Consider the following 22,296-nt stretch of genomic DNA (forward strand, 5'->3'; position numbering starts at 1 on the left):
GCTGTATGAGTTTCCCTAAATTTGGATGGGCATGTTTCAGATGGTTTGGCTTAAGACAGATGTCTTCCTTTTATATAATTCCTTTATGTCTGAGGTCATACTCTGTGAGATTTTGATCTTCAAAATTGGTCCAGACTTATTTTATGTCTCAGCATATGGACTATCTTGGTGAAGCCTCCACGTGCCTTTGTAAAGAACATGTATTCTGTAATCACTGGGTGTCATGGACCTTAAATATCAATTAGGTCACAATAGTTGTTAGAATGTTCAATGTCCTTACTGATTTTTTGATTTTTTTTTTTTTTTTTTTTACTGACTCTGTCAGTTGCTGAAAGAGAGGTATTAAAATCTCCAGCTATAATTTTTGGATTTGTCTATTTCTCCTTTTAATTCTGACAGGTTTTGCTTTATGTATTTTGAAACTGTTATTAGGCACATACACATTTAAGATTGTTGTGATTTCCCAATAAACATATCCTTTCGTCATTATGCAGTCTCCCTCTATCTCTTTGGCAATACTCTTTTTCTTGAGCCTATTATATTAACATAGCCACACCTGTTTTTTGCACTTATTGTTTGCCTGTTATACCTTTTTGTATCCTTTTATTTTTAGTCTGTCTGTGTCTTTATATTTAAAATGTATCTCGGCCAGGCACGGTGGCTCATGCCTGTAATCCCAGCACTTTGGGAGGCCAAGGTGGGCAGATCATGAGGTCAGGAGATCGAGACCATCCTGGCTAACACAGTGAAACCTTGTCTCTACTGAAAATACAAAAAATTAGCCGGGCGTGGTGGCGGGTGCCTGTAGTCCCAGCTACTTGGGAGGCTGAGGCAGGAGAATGGTGTGAACCCCAGAGGCGGAGCTTGCAGTGAGCCCAGATTGCGCCACTGCACTCCAGCCTGGGCGACAGAGTGAGACTCTGTCTCAAAAAACAAAACAAAACAAAAAATAAAATGTATCTCTTGGAGATGCCGCATAGCTGGATCTTGCAGTGTTATTCAGCCAGATTATCTCTGCCTTTTAAGTGGGATGTTCAGTGCATTTCTGTTAAGCATGATGATAGATGTAACTGGATTTAGATCTGCCATTATGACATTTGTTCTCTTTTTGTCCCTTCTGTTTTTTTGTTTTGTTTTGTTTCCCTGTTTCTCTTTTCCTGACTTCTTTTAGGTTAATCATACTTTTTGATATCCTATTTTAATTAGTTTATTGGCATTTTAGCTGTACTTTTGCATTTTTAATAGTGGCTAACTTAGGGATTATGTGATACTGTGATATAATAAGCAATATATATTTGGACTTTGTTCCTGGTAGAAGAGCTTCTAAAACTTTTAGAGTTTCCTAAATGATAGGGGTGAGAGTCTTGTTAGTCTTAATAAGCCCCTTTCAACCATACCTGAGTTTCTGCTAAGGAGGTGAATCTTCGTGGGCCCCTCCTAGGTAGCAAGACAGGGTCTTGCCCTGTCCACCAAGCTGGAGTGCCGTGGTACAGTCTTGGCTCCCTGCAGCCTCAACCTCCTGGGCTCAAGCAATTCTCCCGCCTCAGCCTCCAGAGTAGCTGGGACCACAGGTGCATGCCACCATGCCCGGCTAATTTTACAAAATATTTTTGTGGAGACGGGGGTCTGACTATGTTGCCCATGCTGATCTTGAACTCCTGCCTCAAATGATCCTCCTGCCTTGGCCTCTCAAAGTGTTGGGATTACAAGCCCCCACACCCAGCCTCAAAGGTGTTTAAAGAGCATCTACTTTGTGCTCAGTTTCCTCACTCCTCCATGGAAAGCCTGCAGTGGCTCTCCTTTGCCCTCAGGATACAGCCTGACTCCTTAATCTGGCTTAAAGGCTCATCCTTATCTGCAGGGCCAGGGCAGCTCCTCTCTTGCCCCTTCCTGTTGTGTATTTTGCGTTCCAGTTTCTCCAAAGCACCAGGCTGGCTTTGCCATGAGCCATGCCCAATGGCTGCTTCCACCCGGACCCCCGTCCCCACTGCTACTGGCTGACTTTCCCTGTGGCACTCTGCTGACCTTTATTCATGTCCTCAACACACCTGCCACCTTCTAGGTGTGGCACTTCCTGCTCCTCAAGATGGGCTTAAGTGGGCACAGCCAGAGCGCCCATGCTTCATCCTGGCAGTGACAACGTGTGACACCTAAGGGAAGCCCTGACCCCAGTCCTGCCACCGCCTTGCTCTGGTGGGCTCTGTGAGGATGCACTGGATGAATTCACTAGTGCAGCAGTGCTTCCACCTTCCAGAGGGACTGTCGGAGCCAGCCCCGTGTTGCAGGGACCTGACCACCCTGAGGTCCAGCCTTCCCCGACGCCCAGCCCAGCTCAGTCCACTGTGTCCTGTTTGGCCTCTTCCCATCCTGGTTTTTCAGTCGTTCTCGGCCAAGCCACAGGACTGGAAGCTTTGTCGCTTTCTCTAAGGACTTGCCTGTCAGGGGGAGTTACTTCGAGGGGAATGGGGAGTGAAGACTCAATGTGAATTTCAGGTAAAAATCTCCGGGTCTGAGGAGACTGGGTCTGACAGCCAGTGCTGGCCTCGGGGACCCTGATGGAGACGTTCACACAGGTGCCCAACTGCAGGACGACCCTGCTGAGGAGGCACCTGCTGGGGCCAATTAGAATTCCTCGTTCTGGGCTGGGTTAATTTGCATAAACTCTGGGCCCCCAGGAAAAAATCTTCCGCGAGGCCTCTTCCTCTTCGTTAATTGAAAAAGGCTCTTTGTCTGTCTTCAGCTGTCAGCTCACATGCGGCCTCCCCAGGCAAGCTTTTACCCGCTCCTCAGACCAGGCAGGTCATCTCTGCGTCTCCTCCCCACACCTCAGCTCACCCACTGGGAATTATCTGTAAGTTTCCTTCCAGCTCCAGCGCCACAAGGACAGGGACCTTGTCTCTTCCTGTGGTGGTTGTTTTTATCATCACTAAATCCATACCTAGTGCACGGTAGAGGCTGTTTTCTCAATGAATGAACACATTTCCTTGTAGGACGCCCGGCTGCCCCAAGTGAGCCGCACTCCTTACAAAGACCAGGCAACTACGTGGAAGAAATATTGATATTTATCAAGAAACACTCTTCCAACCATTTTTAATTTTTTTTGGACATTAAAGTATTTATTAGGTCGGGTGTGGTGGTTCACGCCTGTAATCCCAGCACTTGGGGAGGCCGAGGTGTGTGGATCACTTGAGATCAGGAGTTTGAGACAAGCCTGGCCAACATGGTGAAACCCTGTCTCTACTAAAAATACAAAAATTAGCCGGGCACGGTGGCTCGTGCCTGTAGTCCCAACTACTTGGGAGGCTGAGGAGGAGAATCGCTTGAACCCGGGAAGGGGAGGTTGCAGTGAGCCGAGATTGAGCTACTGCACTCTAGCCTGGGCGACAGAGCAAGACTCTGTCTCAAAACAAAATAAAATAAGATGTATTAAACAAAAACTGAGAGTTCTTACTTTAAATTGATTTCGAATTTTGGGTACACTTACATACTTTTTTCTAAAATAAATGGGAAGTGAATCATAGAAGAAATATTACTTTATATAAATATTATTAACTTGTTTTAAGTACTTATTAAAAACAGCAACAACGAAGGCCAGGCATGGCCGCTTCCGCAGAGAGCTGGTCAGCCAGCATTTTCTCCAGCTCTTACCCCAGCTGCCTCTCTTCTGGTTTCTGAGCCTCCCCACCCCCACTTAAGGAGCTTACAGCTGAGCGGGAGAGATAAGATGTAAGTGCGTGAAAAGATTATTTTTTACTTTTGGAAAGTTGAACATTTTAAGCCAACGTCCCATGAGGCTGTGGGATTAGGCTGGAGGTAGAACTTGCTTATCCCATTTGGAATTGCTGAAGCTTCCCAGAAAGGCTTACTTCTTCCTCTTTTTCTATTTCTAAAATTCTGCAGAAATTCTTCCATGCCCAGGCTAGCCTTGGGAGAAGAGTGGATGTCAAAATGTCAATGATGTATTGGAACGATGAGTGGGAAAGACAGCCAGGGGGAGCTTTTAAGATAACATCAAGAAGAATTGGCTTTCAAGGGCTTGGTGGACGATTTTGAGGACTGGCTAATGCATTTGATCAGAAGACGGCTGGTGATGGGCTGTGTTCCTATCCTGGCTCCCGTTTCTAAAAACAGCAGGCACTCAACCAGCTCTCAGGTGCCCCCTTTGTCCCAGGGAGCTTGACAGAAGGAGCCGGGACATCTCACAAGGAGCAGATGGCCCTCAAAGCTGGAGGACCATCAAGAAAGAGCCTCCCTGGTGAGGAGAACTTAGGTTACTGATGTGGGAACTCAAAAACTCTCGCTTCTGTGTACCCAGGAGTTCCTTTTCATCTGCCCTAAGTATCTGAAGGACCCGGGGCAGTTGCACAGAGTGGCCATCGGGTGTCAGTGTGGAATTAGAAGCCCTGCCTGTGTTCCTTCAATCAGCTGCTTGGCTTTGAGTTAGCTGCTCCTAGAAGCTGGGCCTGCAGCCCCATGCAGGCTGGGAATGGGGATGGAGCCGCGAGGGTTCTCCCTTAATTTAGTGGCCCCGTCCACTAAGCTGAGAACATGGCTGTGATCCTCAGCTTGGGCAGTTCCTATTGTATTGAGGCTTTGGAGTGCTTATGAGCTGGGCTGAGTCACGCTGATAAAAAGTTAATTTCTATTTGCTGTGGCTCAGTAATTGGATGAACATGAAAGCAATTAAATATTAAAACATACAAACAAATAACTAAGTCACTGTAATTAGCCAAAGTTTGATCACTGTCATATTTATTTAGGAAGAGGTGATATGTCTCAGCAGGTGACATTTTAAATACCCCGGGCCTCTCTGGTGTTGTCTTTGGAGAATGCTGAATAATGTACAGAGAATTTAATTAAACCCTGTTGTAAATCAGCCATGATGACAGGGAAATGACAGCCACATGTTGAAATGAGAATTAGTCCACAGCAAGGGATATTAATTAACTCTTTTTCTGAAGGCCTCTGGCATGGAGTGGCATTAAAAAAAAAAAAGCCAGCGCTTTGACGTGGGGAGGGGATTGTGCCTATTATTATTTTTATAATCATCATTATTATTTATGGCTTGAATTTCTTCAATGGCCAAAGTGCAGCTAATAATCACGATGCCATACAATGAGATTAAACAATTCTTTCCCCAGGCGCTTTGAGACCCAGGTAGAAAATAGCGCCATAAAAGGATGCCAGGGAACGAGAGAGTCCCTTTGGAAAACACCAGCATTTTTATAAGCAGCATATTATTCTCTTCCGGATTTGGACTCGGGGAGAATAGGTAGGGTGGTATCAGCAATGAAAGCACAGACCTCGGAGCCGGCAGAGACCACGGAGATCACGTAGCCCAATCCTGCTCACTTTATAGAAGAGGAAATGAGGCTGAGGGAGATGTACAGATTTGCCCAAGTTCATAGGGCTTGTTGGAACAGAGCCAGGGTGCAGCGTGACCCTGACCCCGGGTCAGTGGAGTTTCTGTTAACTGCCTCGCCTAGGTTTTAAAATGCAGGAAGCAGAGGACGGAGATGTGCCAGGAATGGTAAGCTGCTGCTGTGAAGACTGGGGAATAGAAATGCTGCTTTTGTTCCCGATGCTAAAACTCCCTGTGCCAATCAGAGCAGACATCTCTCTTCACCATGAAGACAGTCTGGGGTCTTCCCCACATGGTGTCGGCTGGCCTCAGCCCCGGAAGGAGGTTGCCCTAGAGAAGCTGCTTTAGTTCTTCTTTGTGAATGCAAACTCCTGACAAATAGGACGCGTCTTGCCCAGTGCCCCTTCAAGGAGGGAGGCTTCGTCAATCAGTGAACGAGGCCCCTGGCCAAGGGCTGGGGCCCACAACAATGCCCCCAGGCATCCCACAGTCTTGCAACGATTATTACCTTGCAGGATTCAGGTCACACACTGCCTTCCTTGGCAAAGAAGAACAAGGTCAGGGGCAATGCACTTGCCTTCCAGCAGGAAATGCTGCAACTCCGATGTGTCTCTCGGTGTGTGGATGCCATGTCTGTGCACAGTCCTGGGCACTTGCTTGAGTAGCCATCAGCCAGAGCAGCCCCACGTGGGCCACAGACCATCACTCTATTGGCCCCCTGGGGCTGGTTATGGACAACTGTATAAGCCAATCAAGAGCTCGAAAGGATGGGATGTCAGTTGCAGTAGACACAGTCCCAGTTGATCCTGACATCATGTATAGGCAGATGTATGGCTTCTGGAACGCTCTAGAAGATCTCTTCTAGTGCCCCATAGAGGCAAGAATCTGGCCATGGAGAGGTTACAAAACACAGCCTTTATTATCCTCCAGATTGGAGATGGTTGGTTTAGCACAAAAGGCTGGTGATTCAGAGAGGCAGCTGCCCTGGCTTTAGTGTTTCACGTGTGTGTGCATGCGCATAAGTGTGTCCCCAAACTCTGGCCCCCACCGATCCTTAGAGGAAGGGTGGCTGGAAGCAGATGAGGAAGTTGTTCTGAGGGCTATCTTGGCAGGTCTGAGATGCATTTGTGTTGAGAGGAGAACCACAAATGTCCTGTGAGTTTGGTTTGGATGATGTTATCTGGAAGGTCAGGGACTTAACAGCAGCTTAACTTAATCCCCGGAGACCAGCAGTCCCTGTGTCAAAGTCACTAATGCAGAGGCACAGGGATTTTGGCTTGTCATGGGGAGCCCATCATATCTGGGTCAGCCAGAGCCTTCAACACAGGGCATTTTCACCACTTCCAAACGAAATTTGATTGGCAGTTAGAATGAAAGGTTCCAGTTACTATTTTCACCCAAGCCGTGGTTCTGTCCAAGGAGTTCCAGAGCTCAGACCTGATATGGCCTTGGGGGAGGTCTTACGGGGCCTGGGAAGGCTGGGATGGGGAGGGAATAGGGAAGACAACGGGTGGGAAGCTCCAGCACCGCACCGTATTTCCTAACCCGGTGGCCTGCAAAGCTCTCTTATGGAGGTGCCAATGGTTATCTAAACAAAAAGGGGTTCTGGGGCCACATGTGTGCAGCCAAACTTTTGCAAAAGGCTGCTCACTATAAGCCTGTCTTGAAAATTCACCATGCTTATTAGCATAATACAGGCTCTGAGCAGTCCTGCCATGTGAAATTGTGTTTAAATTTGCTTAATGGAGTGACTCTCACATTTGTACAATCACTGAGCCCACCTACCCCATTTTTGTGTGTTCATAGAACACTGTGGTGGGCAGAGTAAGGGTTCCACAAAGGTGTCCATATTCCAATCCCCAGAACCTGTGACTGTGTCCCCTGACATGGCAAAAGGGACTTTGCAGATGTGACGAAGTTAAGGATCTTGAGATAGGAGATGGTTTTGGAATATCCTGCTACCCAACCTACTCATGAATCCTTAAAAGTAGACATTTCCTGTCTGTGGTTAGAGATGTGACCACAGAAGAAGGGTCAGAGAGAAGCAGTGTTGCTGGCTTTGAAGACAGACGAAGGGGCGGTGAGCCAGGGAATGTGAGTGACCTCTAGAAGCTGGAAACAGCAAGGAAGTGAATTCTCCCCTAGACCCTCCGGAAGGAGCACAGCTCTGTTGATGCCTTGACTTGAGTGCAGTGAGACCCAAGCCAGATTTCTGGCCAAAAGAATTTGTAAGATAATAAATGTGTTTTAGTTTAAGCCACTGGATCTGTGGCCATTTGTTACGGCAGCAGTAGAAAAGGAATCCACACACCTGTTTACATGTTGGCATTGTTGTGAGAAAAACTGACCAGGAATCCAAACAGGCAATTCAGAATGACTGACTGACCATCAGTCCATGCACTGCACACTGTGGACCAAACTGAACTGTGTAAGACGTGGATCCTGCCCCCGAAGAGTTTGCATTTCACTTGGGAAGTCAAGACAGACACAAATAGAAGAGAAATATTAACAATTTCTAGGGCACAAAAACTTATTTATTTATTTATTTATTTATTTATTTTGAGACAGAGTCTCGCTCTGTCACCCAGGCTGGAATGCAGACTGGAATGCAGTGGCACCATCTAGGCTCACTGCAACCTCCGCCCCCAGGTTCAAGCGATCCTCCCACCTCAGCCTTCCCGAGTAGCTGGGACCACAGCACCTACCACCGTGCCCGGCTAATTTTTGTATTTTTAGTAGAGATGGGGTTTCATCATGTTGACCAGGCTGGTCTCAAAGTCCTGACCTCAAGTAATCCTCCTGCCTCGGCCTTCCAAAGTGCTGGGATTACAGGCGTGAGCCACTGCATGCAGCCTAGGGCATGAAGACTTAATGACAAAGCTGAGGAGTTCAACTTTAAACAGCGAATGCACCCACCAGGGGTGACTCCGAGCCTTCACTGGAGGAAGGAGGCTGGGCCTTAAATGCAGGAGTCCTCCAGGGAGAGCTGGGATTTAATGAGGATGGGGGAGTTTCCCTTGGGCTTATGCAGTGCAGTAGGGTGGGGCTGGAAACAGCACTGGGAGGGGCTGAGCAGAGGCCACAGCGGGGCAGAACAAAGGCCTGGAGACTGGAACGAGCTGCGTTCTTGGGGGCGGGGGGGTGGCAGCTGGAGAGTGAGGGCTTCCCCAGCGGGAGGGGGAGGACGATTCTGGATGGCTTCCCTCCTCGTGGACAGAGTGGCTCTCTGCTATGAGAAAGGTGGGAGCTCTTTGAGCTGGGGCTGAGAATGCTGGTGGAGCCGGCTGGAGGGAAGGGGCTCTCCGGGTATGAGTGCAGGGTGACTGTGCTGATGACGGCACCAAGAAACCCGTCGGCTTTCTAGATGCTTCCTCTTCTTTCCTTGTCTCAAGGCTTACATTTTTTATTTTATTTTTATTTTTATTTTATTTTATTTTTTTTTTGAGACGGAGTCTCGCTCTGTCGCCCAGGCTGGAGTGCAGTGGTGAAATCTGGGCTCACTGCAAGCTCCGCCTCCCGGGTTCACGCCATTCTCCTGCCTCAGCCTCCCAAGTAGCTGGGACTACAGGCGCCGGCCACCACGCCCGGCTAATTTTTTTGTATTTTTTTTTTTAGTAGAGATGGGGTTTCACCGTGTTAGCCAGGATGGTCTCGATCTCCTGACCTCGTGATCCACCCTCCTCGGCCTCCCAAAGTGCTGGGACTACAGGCATGTGCCACCATGCTCGGCTAATTTTAAAATGTTTGGAAGAGATGGGGTCTCCCGAGTAGCTGGGACTACAGGCGCCCGCCACCACGCCCGGCTAATTTTTTTTTTTTGTATTTTTTTAGTAGAGACGGCGTTTCACCGCCTTAGCCAGGATGGTCTCGATCTCCTGACCTCGTGATCCGCCCGCCTCGGACTCCCAAAGTGCTGGAATTACAGGCGTGAGCCACCGCGCCCGGCTGAGCTGGATCTTAAGCTTGCTTACTGGTGACTTGTTGACCTCATCTTGGCTCAAAGAAGACACGGCCCCAGGTGAGTGCCTGGAGGTTATTTCGTATGTGCTGCCGGTTCCAGGGCGGGAATGTTAGCTCTGTGCTGGCCACCAGAGAAGAAACTGGTGGCCTGGTGACCGCCAGGCCTCTGCCTGCAAGGCTGAAGACCTCTGATAGATATTGGGGGGCAGGGTGTGAGTTCAGAGGGAAGCAGTCGGATCTTCCTGACCCTGCCTTACCTGGCAGTATCCACCTGCAGCCTCTGCACCTCCTGCCCAGCTGCCAACAACACCTGTGAGTCTGACCGTGTGCCCCACCCCCTCCCCAGGTGGGCGGTCTAAGGCAGGCCCCGCCCACCAGCTCTGGCGCATGCGGCGTGGTCATCCTCCGGCCTCAGCGTCTCCCCTCCTGAGCGGACGGCCCACCCCGGAATTAGCCTCTTCTCTCCCAGGTCTGTGCGATGCCCAGCCCCTGCCCTCCTGGCCGGCCTGGTCTCTCTTCTGGTCCCTTTCCTCACCGGGCTTTGGGGTTCTAAGGTCCTTGAAGAGATGGAGACCGGTCAGCCAATCTCAAGGTGGAGGAGTTTGGCTGGGCCGAGCAGGTGTGTCTAGTTGGCTGGTGCTAGGGAAAGGGAAGGGCCCCGCAGGGGGTTGCACCTGTGGAGTAACCCTTTGCAAAATCATACAGGTGGTGGGTAGGCGGGGCTGGATCTGAAGCTTGCTCACTGGTGACCTGTTGGGGCTGGACTGCCTGAGGCTCCCCCTTTGGCTAAGAATCAGGTGTGGGAGCTACGCCTGCTCCCTGGGAGGGCAGTTCCATAGGGATGGAGCCTGGGCATCTGCATTTCCAAAGCTCTGCTGTTGACTCTGATGGACAGCCTGGGCCGAGACCCCCCAGGCAAGGCTTCCGGAAAGAGTTGGCCCAGCTCACGGACGGGGAGCCTTCTCTGGAACCTGCCGTGGCAGGAGTGCTGTTTTGGGAACGTGGGTTTCAGACTCAGACCTCTCTGGGTTTGAGCCTTGGCTCTTCCCTTAATGACCCTGTGACTTTAGACCAAGACTTCCCCTTCCGGAGCCTCAGAGTCCTTACCGGTGGAATGGAAGGAGTTCCTCTGTAGCAGAGCCTGCCTGAGGTTGCTTAATTAAGCAGAAAAAAATGTTGATTGTAAAAATGGGGGGTTCCCTAGGGCCACAGGACCCTTGAATTCAGCTGGATGCTGGACTGTAGGTGTCTCCTTCCTCTGCCTTCTAGGCCCATCGATTCATAGACCGGGCACCCAGGGAAAGACCAACCTCCATGTGTGTCAATTCCAAGTTCCCAGGGTAGGGCCTCTGCTGGCTCCTGGTCCTTCACCTGTGCAGGGGCCTCGTGTACAGTGCGGGGACTGGGGTTTCCCTGCAAGCGCCTGTTGTACTGAGGAGCTGTGAGCTCTGTGCAGAATGCTGCCACGCGGAGCTGGAGGGCAGAGGCACGTCCTCCCAGGTGATGGGGCATCCTCTTAATATTTGAAGCACAGACAGGACAGTGGCGAGGAGAGTACGGGCCCCGCACACGGACAGGAGCAGTCTGGGCATTGCCCTCGGCCTGTCCCCCGGGCCAGGCACCAAGGGCACAGAGAGAGAGTCAGTTTCTCCAAGTGGAGGGAAGAAGCACTGTTCCAAGGGCTCTGGGCTTTGCAGGCCTTTCCTTAAACGAACAGGAGAATTTATTTATCTTCGGTCAAGCTGTATAGATGTCAAAGGGCTGGCGACCCTTTTAATTTGCAGTGCAGGGATGGCTAGGTTATTTGCTCATGAGTCTGGAAGAGCCCCAGAGGGGAGGGCTGAGCCCTTTGCCTGTCTGTTGACATAATGCAGACAGAGTAGATGGCCCAGGATGGCTGGCACCACTTAGGTGGCTTCAACACTGTCCTCCACTCAGCACACCACTCCGCTTACTGTTTCTCTGTTTCTCCCCCTCTTTCCCTTGGCTTGACTCCTTCCCCGCCGCCCCCAGGCCTTTCCACCGTAGCTGTTATCAATCACAATCCCCGCCCACCCCACTGTGAGCATTTGTCAGCCCTCATGAATGACCAGAGGCTGTGGGCATGTGGAGATGGCGTCTCTTTCCAACCTCAGTTCCTGCCATCTCAGTGATGGCCCCAAACCTCTAGGCAGGAAGGAACAGGGACCATGGGAGGCATTGGGTGGGCACATGGGACCCCAGCCTTCAAATGCAGAGCTTCAACCTGCCAGCAACATTGTTTTTTCCTTTTGAGATGGAGTTTCACTCTTGTTGCCCAGGCTGGAATGCAATGGCGTGATCTCGGCTCACTGCAACCTCGGCCTCCCGGGTTCAAGTGATTCTCCTGCCTCAGCCACCCGAGTAGCTGAGATTACAGATGCCTACCACCATGCCTGGCTAATTTTTGTATTTTTAGTAGAGACGGAGTTTCACCATGTTGGCCAGGCTGGTCTCAAACTCCTGACCTCAGGTGATCCACCCGCCTTAACTTGTGTATAACTTATGTTAATTATTTTACTTGACATTAACACACTTACTTGATCCACGTGTCCTGTTTGTTGATAATAAATAAGTTATACTGCTATGACAAATGTGTGTATTTTTTCTTTTAAACATTTTTAAAAGAGATGGGGTCTCGCTGTGTTTCCCAGGCTGGTCTGGAACTCCTGGACTCAAGCATTCCTCCCACCTTGGCCTCCCAAAGTGCTGGGATTACAGGCGTGAGCTGCTGCACCTGCCCTGACAAATTTATATTTTAATGAGTTCAATCTGAACCGACTTCCATATTTTTCAGTCAGGGTGATCGAGGTATAATTTGCACACAATAAAATGTATGCATTTTGGCACACAGTTCTGTGCGTTTTGATAAATGCAGGCAGTCGTTCAACCAGCACTTTAATCAAGATGTGAACAGTTCATTTGCTCCTCCCAAAACATTCCCTCATGTTCCTTTGTAGTCAAAACTCCCTCTCTCCTTGGTACCTGGAAACTAATCATCTGTGATCTTCCCTCTAGTTTCGTCTTTTCCAGAATGTCGTAGAAATGGAATCATATGGTAGGTAGCCCTTTGAGTCTGGCTTTTTTTCCTTAGCATAACGCATTTGAGAATCATTCATGCTAGTGTGTATAACAGTAGTTTGTTTTTATTACTGAGTAGCATCCCATTGTATGGATGTACCACAGTTTATCTGTTTACCAAGTGAATGATGTTTAGAATGTTTCTGTTTCATTTTGTTTTGTTTTTTTTGAGACAGAATCTTTCTCTGTTGCCCAGGCTGCATTGCAGTGGTGTGATCATAGCTCACTGCAGCCTCAAACCCCTGGGCTCAAGTGATCCTCCTGCCTCAGCCTCCCAAGTAGCTGGGACTACAGGCATGTGCCACCGTGCTCGGCTAATTTTAAAATTTTTGGTAGAGATGGGGTCTCGCTATGTTGCCCAGGCTGGGCTCGAATTCCTGGGATCAAGTGATTCTTTTGCCTTGACCTCCCAAAGTGCTAGGATTACAGGCGTGAGCCACTGTGCCCAACCTGCTTCTGGTTTTTAAAGATGAATAAGGCTACTGTGAATGTTGACATACCAGGTTTTATGGGAATATATGGTCCCAATATGGACTCTTGTGTAGTACGTGTATGCTTAACTTTGTAAGAAATGGCTGTACCATCTTGCATTCCCAGCAGCAATGAATGAGAATTCCATATCTCGGCCAATACTTAATAGTATCAGATTTAAAAAAACTTCTAAGGCAGGGCGTGGTGGCTCATGCCTGTAATCCCAGCACTTTGGGAGGCCAAGGAAGGCAGATTACCTGAGGTCGGGAGTTCAAGACCAGCCTGGCCAACATGGTGAAACCCCGTCTCTACTAAAAATACAAAAATTAGCTGGGCGTGGTGGCACGTGCCTGTAATCCCAACTACTCGGGAGACTGAGGCAGGAGAATCGCTTGAACCTGGGAGGCGGAGGTCGCAGGGAGCCAAGATTGTGCCATTGCACTCAGGGTCTCCCACCTTTGCTGCCACTAGAATTTGTAACATCAACGAGTGCGAACCTGATTTTCTGTGAGTCCCAGGGTCCTTTTTTTTCCCCCTGAAGAGCCCCTCAGTTTTTGAAGTGGTGCCCTGGAGGTCCTGCTGTTCTTTAGCTTTGATGGGTTCTGCAAACCCTGTGAGCTCCTCAGTGTCCAGCAAACCCGTGAGCGTGACTTTTGTGAGCTCTGCCAGACGAATGGCTTAGAAGTCCTGGAGAGAGGCACTGGGAAAGCATTTCCATGCTCCTCCTTCCTCTTGGATGGGATGTGGCCAGAGAACACAGAAACCTACCAACGAATAAAGAGAACTCAGTTCTCTAACCTTGGAGCCATCAAGGAGCTGGGATTTGCTTTGGAAAGGGGTAGCTTTTGGCATCTCCATGCTGGGAGTGGAGCTTCTGGCTTCTTAAGAAGTTGGTTACAATAGGCAGCCTCTGTGCTTTGGCCTGTTTGGATGTTTTCTGCTGTTCTCAGATGTAAAAAGTAGATTTTGGCGTTGCCTACCTTTTGAAGACCAGGATGGAATGGAGCTACCTTCTGGTCACTTTCCTCAAAGGGGCCTGTGTGTTCTGGAACCAGGGCCTTCTGACGCATGAGAACCAAGGCAGCTAGTGTGTGTGTGTGCCTGTGTGTGCGTACGTGTGTGTGCTCATCTCTAAAATCTGCCTATGGCAAGTCTCAGGTGGCTGCTGGCAGCTCCTTGGGGCTCCCTGCTGTTTTGGGTCATGTCTAGTAACAGAGAGCTTCCCTTTTCCAACGTTTCAGGCAAAGGTTCCTAGCTTTGCACTAATTAGTCTGGGTTGGTTGATGTGCCTACTTTTGAACCCATTCCCTGTGGCAAAGGGATGGGAAATTCACTGACTGGCTTAGCCTGGGTCTTGTGCTGTATCCCTGGACCCAGGGATGGAGTCAGGCTTCTGAGACCCACATAGATTCCCAATTTAGAAATGGAGGCTGAGCTGGGCTTGGTGGCTCATACCTGTAATCCCAGCACTTTGGGAGGCCAAGGCAGTCAGATTGCTTTAGCTCAGGAGTTCAAGACCAGCCGGGGCAACATAGTGAGACCTCCGCCCCCTGTCTGTACAAAAAGTTAAAAAGAAAAGCATGGTGGCACACGCCTGTGGTCCCAGCTAGTTGGAAAGCTGAGGTGGGAGGTTGGCTTGAGTGCAGGGGGCCAAGGCTACAGTGAGCCATATTGTGCCACTGCACTTCAGCCTGGGCAACACAGTGAGACCCTGTCTCAAAAAAAAAGAAAAAAAAAGAGAGAAACAGAGGCTGTTGGGAAAAGGGCATAAAGGGCATGGATGCTAGGGAGGAGATCAACAGGTATTGTCTCATGAAGGTTGGGAAGGTCAAGGGCAGGTGGCCACATCCTTCGAGGTAGATGCTCACAAGAGGATTGTGCAGTGTACAGGTAGAGGCCCACACTGGGGAGTGAGTGTGTAGTGTGCAGGGGTGGTGCCCACACTGGGGAGTGTGCAGTGTGCAGGGGAGGTGGTGTGTTGGCCTAGGGACTGTTGGTGCCTCTTATGGTCAACACCAGCAGGAAGATGGCCTCGGCTCAGTGACCACGTGGGTTGGGCCGAGGGCGAACACAAAGACCGAAGCCAGGCCTTGTCTCTGGGGAGCTTAGCTAGGGTGCCCTGGTGGGAGACAGGCTTCCTGTCTCTCAGTTTCCTGGATCCTCTTCAATAAAGAGCCCCCTCCACAGGCTGCCCCTACCAATGTTGTTTCTAGCTCCATCCCATCCTTCTATACCCAGAGTGTTGCTTTTTTTTTTTTTTTTTTTGAGACAGAGTTTTGCTCTGTCACCCAGGCTGGAGTGCAGTGGTACAATCTTGGCTCACTACAAGCTCTGCCTCCCAGGTTCATGCCATTCTCCTGCCTCAGCCTCCCAAGTAGCTGGGACTACAGGTGCCTGCCACCACACCCAGCCAATTTTTTTTTGTATTTTAGTAGAGACGAGGTTTTACCATGTTAGCCAGGATGGCAGAATGTTGCTTTTAATCAAGGCAATTCTTGCACGTGGGCATAAGTTCCAGCACAGGGGAGCCCATGATGGCAAACCACGGCCGTTGAGTGTCTACCCTTATATTTCTAAATCAAATGCTTAGCTTTAAATAGCATCGCTGACCCGACTGTGGATGTGAGTTTCTAGCCCACTCTGACCATGGTCCTTTGTATTGCTTGACATCCAATTGTTACCATCTAATTGTTTTATTGTCTGTCTTTGCAATTAAGAAAAATCTATTGTTAGAAATTCTTCACTTTGGGAGGCTGAGGCAGGCAGATCACCTGAGGTCAGGAGTTCGAGACCAGCCTGGCCGACATGGCAAAACCCCATCTCTACTAAAAATACAAAAATTAGCTGGGCATGGTGGCACACGCCTGTAGTTCTAGCTACTCAGGAGGCTGAGGTAGGAGAATTGCTGGAACCCGGGAGGTGGAGGTTGCAGTGAGCCAAGATTGAGCCGCCATTGCACTCTAGCCTGGGTGACAGAGCGAGACTCTCTTTCAAAAAAAAAGAAAGAAAGAAAGAAAAGAAATTCTTTATTCTTCTACCTACCTCATCAACATTAGGTCATCTACTGGAATACATCGTGCAGACTGCCACTGCGAGCCAGGGTCAGACTCTCTGGTTTCAAATCCTGGGGCCTTTGTTTTCTCCTCTGTGAAAAGAAAGAACAATCAAATCTACCACCTAGGGATGTTTGGAGGATTCTGTGGCCAAGGCACATCAAGGGCTCAGCCAGGTGGAGACCCACGATTTGGGCCCATGGGGTGGAGCTGATCCCTGGGTGACCTCCAGTTCACAGGCCATGGCCCAGAGGGCAGGAGAGGTGTCACTTTCATGGCCCCTCAACGAGGCCTGGGATGGCTGTTTTGTCCGAGCACACCAGTCTTGCCCAAGTCTGAATGTTCAGCCTTCCTTGTGCCCAAGATCCTCTGCGGGGGAAGAGAGAAAGAGAGCAAGAGCGAGCATGCCCGGGAGCTGGGTGCCCGTGCCTGGGCGCATGCACACTTAGCATGTCCTCTGCGTATCCAGTGCAGCCGCTGTTAAAAATAGAACTGTGCTTTGCAGAGAGATTCTCAAATGACACCCACCAAGTGCCCATTAACTCATCAAAGTGGTGATTCCAAATTGATTATTTCGAGTGTAAGACATAATAACATGTTCATCATGGAAAATAATTAGCGGTGGAGTGGGGCCGGGATGACCTGCTGCCTGCCTGCCTGGCTCCCCACTGCAGCCGAGAGGGAGGGGTGGGTGGGCGCCAGGGCTTGATGTGGTTTTTACTGGGAGAGTTGGTGACTTACGACTAATACTCACTCTGCCACCCAGCCCCTCCCTTAGCCTGACTGGCCAGCCAGGCCCTCTCCCGGGCATGGTGTGGGTCTCCTGTAGCCCTCGAGCCCCCTCCACTCTCTCCCGGGCCAGCCTCTCCTTTTTGGCTCCTCCAAGTGGGCAGTAATTGGCTGGGCTCCAGCCGGGAGCCTGGGTTATGGTTGACACACATTTTTCACTTGCTGAGTGCGGGCAGCCGCTGCGCACCTTCACACTGTTTCCTTGGAAACCAAATTGCTTTGGCAGCATTCCACGGACACACACGCACACTCTCATGCACACGTGTGCCCCACGAGAAAATCAAGTGCCGTGGGAGCTGTCATCTCATTTGCCCTCCACCCCTTTCCCCTGGAGCCCCTGTGCCCCTGCCAGGCAGCCCTAAACCCAGGCTGAGACCCCACAGGGGGATGGTTGGAAATGCCCCCCTCTGGGGAAGGGAGATGAAGCGTCTCCTAGAAGAGCCAGCGTCTGCTGAGGTAGCAGATTGAGCAAGATGTTTATGGGCGCTTAGATGGGAAAATGGCTCCTGAGGGTATGAGGAGAGCAGCTAGCTCATGAAATGAGGGCGGGGCTCTGGAAGCCTCCCAGCATCCTTGGAGGGGGCTTTGGTCCAGATCCATGTCCCTGGGGGCGAGGTGGGCTGTGCAGGAAGGGCCTCTGCAGCTGCTGCGTCCCTGCCCACCTCTCAGCCGGCTCTCTCCTCCCTTCCCGCCTTCCCTTGCTGCTTTGCACACCCCAGGTAGAAAACATTGTAGCAGGAAATACTTGGGAAAAGGCTGTCCTCGCCCTGATTGGGGGATGTCCACCAGCACCCCCTCCAGTCCTGGGAAGCTCATTCCTCCTGCTCAGCTCCAGCTGAGTCCTTCTCCTGGACTTGCCTTCAGCCAGAGACAGTGGGCTTCCCAAATTCATGCTGCCCTCCCCAGGCAGCTTGCAGCCCACGCTGGCCAGCGCAGGGGATAAAGGCTGGTGCAGGAGATAAAGGCTGGGATGCCAAGAGTCAACTGGAGCAACTTTCCCCACCTCCTCCCCAGCTCCAGAGCTGCCGGTTAGGATGGCTGAGGCTTTGTTGCAGCTGCATTGCAGCTGGATGTCTCCAAACTCCTGCACACAGATCTCCATCTCCGACTCAGCTCCCCGATGTCCTTCAGCTAACCGTGACCTTCCTTACTTCCATCCCTTCTTCCATAATCCTTTAAACAGCTGCTATGTGCTGAGCACTCAACAGGACCAGGTTCCCATTTGCAGGGAGCGTGTGTTCTGGTCAGCACAGATGGAAAAGAAACAAATAGTAAAAAAAAAAAAGAGGGCAAGAAGTGCCCCTGCAGGGTTGAAATAGGTGCTGTGCTAGCAACTGCCAGGGGTAGGGGCTTCTTTCTTCCTTCCCTTCCTTCCTTCCCTTCCTTCCCTCTCTTCCTTCCCTTCCTTCATTTCCCCCTTCCCTTCCTTTTTCCCTTCCCTTCCTTTCTCTTTCTCTTTCTCTTTTTTTGAGGCAGAGTCTTGCTCTATTACCCAGGCTGGAGTGTAATGGCGTGATTTTGGCTCACTGCAACCTCCGCCTCCCGGGTTCAAGTGATTCTCCTGCCTCAGCCTCCCGAGTAGCTGGGATTACAGGCACCTGCCATCATGCCTGGCTAATTTTTGTATTTTTGTAGAGACGGGTTTCACCATGTTGGCCAGGCTTGTCTTGAACTCCTGACCTAAGGTGATCCGTCTGCCTCAGCCTCCCAAAGTGCTGGGATTACAGGCGTGAGCCGCCACGCCCGGCCTGTATCAGCACCCACAGATCTTACAGGGGTCTGGTCACTTAGGCACCTTCTGCTTGGCACACCCCAAAATTCCAGACCCCCAGAAGGAAAGCAGGTGCTCACCACGAACCACATTTTTTACAGGTGTAGCCTAGGCACAGGAAGCCACGCTTGCGTTAAGGAATGGGCCACTCTTCTGCAATTGTGTCCCCAGACGCCGCCAAGGGCTGGCCTTCCAGGCAGGCCTTTCCAAGGGGAGCAGTCTCGGGCCAGAAATGGCAACCCTTTCCTGGGCGGGGAGAAGGACAGCCTTCCGCTGCGAAATCATTCCATTTTACTGCCTAGGATTTAGTGCCTTTCATGTTTTTGGGTTCTACCAGCTGGTGGGAAATTCAAGGGGCAATTTCAATCACTCAAGTTTCTTTCCCAGTCCAGGAGAAACCTCAAGTCTCACTAAGAAAGTGGTAGACGGAGAGTAACAGGCTTGGTTTACAGGGGGCGGAGGGAGGGGGTCAAGACCCTTAGACAAGAGCTGCAACTCCTTCCTGAGAATGTGCACACACTCAAAATTTGTGGGGGGCCCATGGTCCTCTGGGGCTCCTCTGGCACCCCAGGTGAAGCTTCTGAAATGGCTTTTCCACCTGGACAATCCCTCCCTCCCCAGGTGGAAGGTGGAGGGGTTCTGCTTCTCCCTGGGCAGAAGCAGCACCACAGCCCCTTTGTCCCCTTTGCCAGAGGCTTCAAGGACAGTGTCCCCCAGTGTACCCCGAGCAAGCTCCCCATCTGACAAGGGAGGCCCTAGCTCATCCCAGAAGCATCAGAGTCATCCTTCACACTCACCACCATGCTGAGCACCCAGAGGGGCTCATGCCTCCAGTGTCAGACAGGATTGAGATTCAGGCTGTCTGGCTCCGGAGCTTAGCCCTGACACTCAACTTCAGAGGGAGCTCTTGCCTGGGAGTGCCTTCAAAGCAGAATCCCTGGCCACTTTCCCCTGCGACGTTTAGTCCTTTAAGGAGGCCGTAAGCATGTTGACCTGCCCCAGAGCCAGTCGTGCCCTCACGTCCCTCAGGACGGCCCACCATGGCCATGCACAGGCCAGAGAACAGCCTTGTTGTTGGCGTCAGGACTGTTGGCATCAGGGTCCTGCTTGTCAGGTTAGGAACGTGGTTCCTTTACCTGTACCTCCAGGTGATGCTTCCTCCATCCTTAGAACCTGAAGGCCTAGGTCCCTAAAAGTAGTAGCAGCAGCAGCAGTAGTAGCAGTAATAGTAGGAGAAGGAGGAGCTGAAGACCTCACAATAATCATTGCCCAGCCTCATGAGCCAGCCTATCCTAAGCATGGAACACACACTGTCGAATTCTCACACCTCCTTTTGGAGTGGGTTATCTCAATTCTCCCATTTACAGATAAAGAATCTGAGACTCCAAGGGGCTAAACGATTTGCTCAAAGTCAGGGTAAGTGTGAGAGCTGGAGCTGAAACCCAGCCTGCTGGACCTGAGCCCCTGACTCTCAACCTTAAGCCACGCTGTCTCCCATGGATCCCTCCAGGGCCACGTAGTCGGTGCTCAATAATTGCATACTGCGTGGAGGTGAGCTGGGCTCTGGGTGTGGCCAGGTGGTGTCCCTGGAGGGCTCAGCAGACCTTTCTCAGGTAGGTGGTATTAGGCAGTGGGCTCATGTGGTCCTGATTCAGAGGCAGAGAACGGGAGTGTTTCAGGGATGCAGGTACGAGCCTGGTCCTAGCATGCATCTCTAGGTGGGGACAGACTCCTCTCAGCCACCCCCTTGCCCAGTGATAGTTCCTTCTGCACTGATGCTGTCACACCCTTGTCATTCTGGGGGATTAAACTCTGCCCTCTGGATTTGTTCACGGGCAGCTCAGTAATACAAAGAAGTCATTCATAAGTTTACTTTGCTTTCGACTGCCCTTTCGTGGTAACATTGGTTCAAGGGAATCCTGTGATTCCCCAAATGTGGGGAGCAAATCGAGTCACCATGAGTCACCTCCCCAGGCTGATGTCTTCTCTGGCATGTGTGGCCACGGGGGAGCCAGGATGGATCTCCTTCCTCACTCCATCTGCTCGCTGGCTCTTGGTCTCAGGTGCCTCTTCCCTTCACTGCCTGTCTTTTATTCCTGTTTACCCTCTCCTCATACAGAAATTGGGATTTCTCATACAGAGAAATGGAGTGATTGCTCCTGATTGCACAGCCAGGAGGGCCGTACACTGGAGCCCCTCCCGCTGCAATTAACTTATTTCCGCCCCTGCGGTGTGCGGTTTCTGGAGCAACGCCTGCCGCCTGCTTCTCTGCCCCATCCTCTGTGAGGAAGGGTCCATGCTGTTCCTTTTTCTGTCTCAAAGATGTGTTCATGTGCCCCAAGTTGTGTGAACCACTGACTCTGTGCTCCTTCCAGGCCCCAACCAGTGTGTTTGAGCATTAAAGCTTGCAGGTACATCAAAGATGCTCCGTAAATGCTGGATAAATCAATCCATGCTTTCCTGGGCTCTCCTGGTGGGCATGCATTCTTTTAGCTAAGCGTCCCTGCCAGGGGAGTGCTCGCTTTCCATGAGGCCGGGGAGGAAAAGCTGGTTGACCCCTGTCCTGGCCATTCAGAGTCGTTTCCCGCTCCTTTTTGTGGCTGGAACCAGAAGAATATATCTCAGGCCTAATAGGGTATGAACTGCATAAAGCCTGGGATTTTTGTGCATTCTGTTCATGACACTGTCTCTAGCCTGTTGAACAGCCCATAGTAGGCACTCAGCAAACCAACAGGAACTGAGGGGGTCAAGGAAACGCCCTGTGATCCCCCCGAATCCGACCCCTCTGCCTTTGCCCCCCTTTCCTCCGTTAAAACACAGCCTATATCAATGTGGGGCAGGGAGAAAACTGGGGTGGGAGAGGACTGTGCCTCTCTTGACCTTCATTTGCAAAAAATAAGTTGGCTCCTAGACCAGTGTCTGAGCAACACTGCCAGGGACAGCATTGAAGCAGCCACGTCCCCACCCTTCAGGAGTCGGCCAAGAGTGCGGTGGCTGCAGAAGACCCTGGCTGATGGAGATAACATTTGACAAACAGGGAGAGCGCCTTCCCCCTCCGCCCCTCTTTTAGAAACCCAGCGTTCTTTATGGCTTTGCTCAGGTAGATCATTCATTGCCATAAATTTTCCTATCTCCAGTGCTTTTCCAATTATGGATAACAACAGAAAAGCAGTCATTGGTTTCCAAAAGGTCATCAAGATATAGAGCCCGTTTGGGAAGGGAATGACTTATGCAGTGGGCTTGTATAAATCTGGAGAAGTTTTATGAACAAGTCGGACACGAAATGTAAGTGAGATTCATAAAATATATAATGATTTATGGTGTCTCGGCTGATGAAAATTGCCTTTCCTTTTGCTGTTTGTGTAGGAATTATTTGTTCTTTCCGGGTGTTTTACATATGGCTCGGGAGCCAGCAAGTGCTTATGAAGCCCCTTCACATGGCTAGTGGCATCCTAAGGGCCCGGTGACAATTAGTCATGGCGTCATCGAACACCAGGCTGGAGAAGGTCTTGGATGCCACAGCTCCTTTTGAATTTCAAAGACATTCAAATCCCCATCTGGCTGTTATACTTTTAGGCTGTCGAGAGTGAAAACAAGCACTGACATGAACACCCAACCAGCCGCTGGTGACATCGTCCCCTTCTGAGATCTGAGGACATGGACACCAAACCACCTGCCAGTGACATCGTCTCCTTCTGAGATCTGAGGACATGGACACCAAACCGGTTGCCGGTGACATCGTCCCCTTCTGAGATCTGAGGACATGGACACCCAACCACCTGCCAGTGACA

The sequence above is a fragment of the Hylobates moloch genome, unplaced genomic scaffold (genome assembly GCF_009828535.3).
Source record: "Hylobates moloch isolate HMO894 unplaced genomic scaffold, HMol_V3 SCAFFOLD_15, whole genome shotgun sequence".
Classification (NCBI taxonomy): domain Eukaryota; kingdom Metazoa; phylum Chordata; class Mammalia; order Primates; family Hylobatidae; genus Hylobates; species Hylobates moloch.